The following is a 6,871-nucleotide window of genomic DNA, read 5'->3' as shown; positions in this document are numbered from 1 at the left end:
GACCAAACGTACTTGCCGTGCTTCTGAAGAAGATTAGAGAGAGGCTTCGCAATCTTAGAAAAGTTTTCAACGAATCTTCGGCAATAGCTTGCGAGACCGAGAAAACTGCGGAGTTGCTTCACATTCTGAGGAGGTTCCCAATTCACAATTGCGGACACCTTCTCGGGATTCACGGCAATGCCCTTGGCAGAGATGATATGACCAAGATAAAGAACCTCATCGAGCCAAAATTCACACTTGGAGAACTTGGCGTAGAACTGATGTTCTCTGAGCTTATCAAGAACCAAACGCAAGTGCTTGGCATGATCTTCCTTGTTCTTCGAGAAAACTAGAATGTCGTCGAGATAGACCAAAACGAAGTCATAGGTGTAGGCATTGAAGATGAAGTTCATCATGCGAGAGAACGTCGGAGGAGCGTTGGCGAGGCCAAAAGACATGACAGTGTATTCATATGAACCAAAGCTTGTTCTGAGTGTTGTCTTGGGAATATCTTCTTCACGAATGCGAATCTGGTGATAGCCCATACGGAGATCAAGCTTGGAGAAAACTTGAGCACCTTTGAGTTGTTCGATCAGCTCATTGATGTTGGGAAGTGGGTATTTGTTCTTGATGGTCTTCTTGTTCACTGGACGGTAATCAACACAAAGTCGGTCCGTTCCATCCTTCTTCTTCACAAAAAGAACACCACAACCCCACGGAGAAGAACTAGGCCGGATGAGACCCGTTCTTTCTTGTTCATCAAGTTGCTTCTTCAGCTCCTTCAACTCTTCAGGTCCGAGCTTGTAAGGGCATTTGCACACAGGTTCCGTGCCAGGCTCAAGTTCAATAACGAATTCAACTGGCCGGTGCGGAGGCATTCCTGGGAGCTCTTTTGGAAAGACGTCTTGATATTCGCAAACGACTGGAATTTGAGAGATGGCATCCAATTCACCCTTCTCATTGAGAGAATACAGACGGATAGTATTATCCCGAGCGGCAAAGACAATTACATCCTCAGACGAATGAGTCAATTGAATCTGCCTGGCAGCACAATCAAGATGTGCCTTGTGCTTAGAAAGCCAATCCATTCCGAGAATAAGATCAATATCCGAGTTACCAAGAACAATTGGGGAAGAAAGGAACTTGTAGTCACCCAATGTGATAGTAACCTCAGGGACGCAGGTGTTAGCTGTCATCTGCTTGCCCGGTGACACAATTTGCAAGGAACTTTGCAGATACTGATAATCACACTCATACTTTGATGCAAAAGGTTTGGAAATGAAGCAATGCGATGCACCTATGTCAAAAAGGACTTTTGCAGGAATATCATTAACAGGAAGGTTACCCATGATTACATCTGGTGAGTCCTCTGCCTGAGCTGCATTCATCAAATTGACCTTGGAGAACTTGGGGTTATGCTTGACCACAGCTGTACTTGCCGATCTGACAGGAGGAGGAGGAGGAAGACGCCTCTGGTTGAGACACTTGTAGGCATAGTGACCCTTCTGTTGGCACTTGTTGCACGTGACCTCTCAAAGCGGACGGTGATACGGAGCACTCGATCTTGGAGCTTGAGACGAAGCCTTGTTCTGAAAGCCAGGGTTGGGTGGGTGGGAAGAACCACTGCCACCTTTGCTCTTCTGCTGATACGGCTGACGGAACGGAGGAGGAGGAAGCCAAAACTTCTGCTGCTTGGCCACTTGAGTAGAGGAAGAAGGAGTAACATCTCCGAATCGCTTCTTGGAAGCATCACACCTCAACTGAGCAGCCTCTTGCTTCAGTGCCATGTTGTAGAACTCATTGTATCTCAAGGTCTCGAAGAGAACAAGAGCGAGCTGAATATCTTCTCTGAGACCACCCCTGAACTGATATATCATGCTCTTCTCATCAGGCACGTCCTGCTTGGCAAAGCGGGCAAGCTTCTGGAACAACTTGTTGTAGTCATAGACAGACAAAGAGCCTTGCTTCAGATTGCGGAATTCCTCACGCTTGCTTTCAACCACGCTCTGCGGAATATGATGAGCTCGGAAATCTCGACGGAAATCATCCCAAGTGATAACACGTCCACCTCTGGAATCCTTGTACTGTTGGAACCATTCTGCAGCTTGATCTTTGAGTTGGAAGGAAGCGAACTTGACAAAGTCCTCAGGCCTGATGTTACTGCACTCAAAATGCTTACACAGATCCACAAGCCAATCGTCAGCATCGGTTGCCTCAACACAATTGCTGAAAGTCTTTGGCCCGTTAGCAAGGAACTGGTTGAGTGTAGCAAAGTGACTCTGATTGCTGCCTTGATTCCCTTGACTGCCTTGATTGCGCTCTTGAAGAATTTGCATGATCAGCTGAGTGTTTGCATTGGTTGCGGCCATCACAGCTTGCCATGCCTCTGGAGGAGGTGGAGGAGGTGGCGGATCAGGATTCGGAGTCGTGCGCGTTGGAGGAGCCATCCTGAAGAGGTTGACCACCATTAGCACATTGACAGATAAATATTGAAGCTGAATCCAACGGAATGAAAATTGCAACATATAGTCTTCACATCCGAACAAAATGAACGAATGCATTCCTCTTCAAATGGTCACATATCCATAAATTGAGAAGCCACGTAGAATTAAGGTAGAGAAATAAATCAACAAGGTACGGATCAAGAACGAATAATCGGTAAGAAATCCCAATCTCAAACCAATATCCGTGGAAGAAGAACTAGAGCTACTAGAATTCCCACCAATGAAACTCCCGAACCTTTCCGGTTATGCAATCAGGTATTGGGAATACAGGGGAAGCATAATATCTCACCCAAACTAGCAAATCCTACATCCAGCTGTATCCATCCTTCAACACATAACCAAGAAAACTTCGGAAACCATCTACCTCAACCTTCGAAAAGCATCCGTTATACAAGTTATGGCGATACTCCCGAACTCCCGCCCCAGTACTGGGTGGCGTCGAGGTTATCTCACCAACGAACTGCATAAAAGAGATTTTCGATGTCGGCGAACATATCTCAAGTATTCCAGAATTGCAACGATAAAATTATGATGACAACACCTCAGAGCTCAACTCCCCGGGACACTTCCACTAAACCCCTGACAGGAGGCACCAAGACAATGTTCTCATCATAAGCCATCGAAACGATTCTAAGATACTCGCGTGATCCTAAAAAAATTTTTAGTGAAATTTGAGAAGAGAAGAGTCAAAACTCTACGTCAGGATGCCTTACCAGAGCGATGAGGAGACTGGGAAGTAAAAAGAATTCCTAAACTCTCCGATATATAATTCCTAAAGACTCAAAACATTTTTCTAGACACCACTCGGCTGCTAAAAACGATCAAGCAATGGGGCTCCTAAGGTCGGGGAAGGCTCTGATACCAACTTGTAACGCCCTCGATGCGGCTATAGCTCCCACGTGTCGAGGCACGACTTAGAGACATAACCGCATTGAAAGCAATGTCGCAAGTCAGCCAATCATTACAACATCCCATGTAATATATATAATAAAAGGGGGAGATACATAGTTGGCTTACACTCGCCACGTCACATCAAAGTACATAAATAACATCCATCATACCAACACTCATGGCCCGACTACGGCGCCAAAATAGAAGAAAACCCAACATGCGACAAGGCCCTGAATCGAACCCCAACTAGACACCACTACTGATCATCGGGAAAGGAAACATAATAACGTTGAGAGTCCTCATCGAACTCCCACTTGAGCTCGTAATCGTCACCTGGAGCGGAATCACCTGGACCTGCATCTGGAGTTATAGTTTCTGTGAGCCACAGGGACTCAGCAATCTCGTACCCTCGCGATCAAGACTATTTAAGCTTATAGGAAGGGTAAGGTAAAATATGAGTGGAGCTGCAGCAAGCGGCTAGCATATATGGTGGCTAACTTATTCGCAAAAGAGAGCGAGAAGAGGAGGCAAAGCACGAGCGAGAAGCTAGGGGAACAACCTGCGCAAACATAACTCCAACACCGTGTCCACTTCCCGAACTCCGCTGAGAAGAGGCCATCACGGTAACACACTCAGTTGATTCATTTTAATTAATTAAGGTTCAAGTTATCTACAACCGGACATTAACAAATTCCCATCTGGCCATAACCGCGGGCACGGCTTTCGAAAGTTCAATCCCTGCAGGGGAGTCCCAACTTAGCCCATGACAAGCTCTCACGGTCAACGAAGGAATAGACCTCCACCCGAGACACACCGATCAGACTCGGTAACCCGGTACAACAAGACAATTCGACAGGTTAAAACAAGACCAGCAACACCGCCCGAATGTGCCGACAAATCCCGATAGGAGCTGCACATATCTCTTTCTCAGGGCACACTCAGATGAGCGCTCCATACAACTAAAACCAAACCTCGAGTTTCCCCGAGGGGGCGCTGCACAGGACTCTAGTTTGGACCAACACTCAGAGGAGCACTGGCCCGGGGGGGTTTAAATAAGATGACCCGCGGGCTCCGGAAACCCGAGGGAAAAGAGGCTAGGTGGCAAATGGTAAAAACCAATGTTGGGCATTGCTGGAAAAGCTTTAATCAAGGCGAACTATCAAGGGGTTCCCATTATAACCCAACCGCGTAAGGAACGCAAAATCCGGGAACATAACACCGATATGACGGAAACTAGGGCGGCAAGAGTGGAACAAAACACTAGGCGAGAGGCCGAGCCTTCCACCCTTTACCAAGTATATAGATGCATTAAGATAACATAGCAATATAATGATATCCCAACAAGTAAGTAAAAGATGTTCCAACAAGGAACGGCCTCCAATCTTCACCTGCAGCTAGCAACGCTATAAGAGGGGCTGAGCAAAGCGGTAACATAGCCAATCAACGGTTTGCTAGGACAACGTGGGTTAGAGTTTCAACATGGCAATTTGGGAGGCTGACAAGCAAAAGGTAGGCATCGTAGCATTGGCATAGCAAGAGCGAGCAAACTAGCATAGCAAAGATAGTAGTGATTTCGAGGGTATGATCATCTTGCCTGCACAGTTGTCAGAGTTGACTGGATCCTCACAAGCAAACTCAACGGGCTCCTCGGTAGCAAACTCGTCTCCCGGCTCTACCCAACAAGACAAATAAGCAACAAGGATACAATCAACCACGTGCAAGACCAAGCAATATGATGAAATGATGATATGCTATGCGGGATGCGATGCGGGATGCAAAATGCAAGATATGGAAGGAAATGCATGAACCTGGCCTCAACTTGGAATTCCAAGGGTGCCACTGGAAATATGGGATGAAATCGCTTGAAAACGATATAAAGATCATCGGAATCGGAGTTACGGTTTGGAAATGGCAAGCGTTTTAAGAATGACACCGATCTGCGATTTACAGCAAGTAGGCATCTAAACGCAATGAAAAGGACATGCTACAGCCACCAAACATGACAACAAAATACATGGCAGGGATGCACACAAGATGCTTAACAAAAGACTAGCACTGAGCCACGGCCAATTCATCCATTATGAGGTTCAAACAAGCATGGCAAAAACGCAAATGCAAAACAGATTCCAGACTTAGTGAAATTAACACTTGTCTGAAATTTCAGATCACGAAGCCCTCTTCGGAGCAGCAAAACAACATGATACATGACCTGATTAAGACAAGTAAGAACATGGCATGGAGCTACTCAACAAGCTTAACAAAAGTCCCAAAGTGACCTGGGGCCAAAAGGGATCACAAAATATACTAACAAACCCACGAACATAGCTAAAACACAATCAGTTTTCAGACTTAGTGAAAACTGAGACATGCTGAAATATAACTCACGAAGGCATGTAAACGAGCTCGATGCACTCACCACGGTGCAAGTCATGGCAAGGCAGGCATACATCCATTAAGAAGGCACAAAATACAAGCTAGACATGGCAAGAACAATGACATAGCATGCACGGATCAACTACAACAACGCCGGCAAAATCGCAAACGAGTTGACGATCTGCCCAGATTCACCATGAAGCAAAAGTAGAGCTCGATTGACTCAAGCTAGGGTGCTCCATTATTGCAAACAAAGACATGGATGGATAGAGCATAACATGATTAACAAAACTCCTTTACTGATCATCCTCAAAAGAGGCACGGATCACTAGGAAACAAGCTGAACATATGGCGTCATGAACTAAATAATCCCAGACTTAGTGAAAACAACTAAGTCTCTGAAAACAGATTTCCCGGGTGCCTCACTTTGCAAGCTTGCACAAGTCACCACACACATCCTAAAAATGCATGGGTTGCACCTCTGGAAAGAAGACAAAATGCTTAACAAAACATATGAAGGACTCACAGGCATAGCATGCACACAATAATCATGGCAAAAATGACAAAAGTCTAAGATGAACTAGCAGATCTGACAATTAACTCACGAAGCCTCCTTCTAACAGCATTTTGGGTATCAAGATGAACTCAAATGAAAATGATGCAATGGAATGAAATTATGTACTCGTCGAGACGAACATTTTGATATACTATATGATAAAAATGGAGCTAAGGACGCGGAGATACGGCCGGTCAAAATATGCTCGAAAATAGGGTTTGGGGAAGAAAAAGTCAACCGTGAGATATTTTTGGATCTAGATCCAGATCCGGGAGACTGTAGCAGGCACGCAGCCCGAGGATGGCCGGCCGGTCTTGGGGCTCGCCGGGGAAGACGCCGGTGGCCGGAGTGGGAGAGTGGCCGGAGCTCCTGCGGGGGGAGGCGGCGCCGCGGCGGGGAAGCGGGGCCAGCTCGGCTCGGGGCAGAGTGGAGCGGGCGGCGGCCCGGTGCGGCGGCGGCCGGCGACGCAGGCAGCGGCGGATGGCGATGGCGGCGCCCGGCGCGAAGGAAGACAAAGAAGGCGGCGACTCGGTGCCTCGGCGGGGTCAACGGGCCTCGGGGGCCCCTC

This window comes from Triticum dicoccoides, chromosome 7A (assembly GCF_002162155.2).
Source record: "Triticum dicoccoides isolate Atlit2015 ecotype Zavitan chromosome 7A, WEW_v2.0, whole genome shotgun sequence".
Classification (NCBI taxonomy): domain Eukaryota; kingdom Viridiplantae; phylum Streptophyta; class Magnoliopsida; order Poales; family Poaceae; genus Triticum; species Triticum dicoccoides.
Note: the sequence above shows the minus strand (reverse complement) of the source record.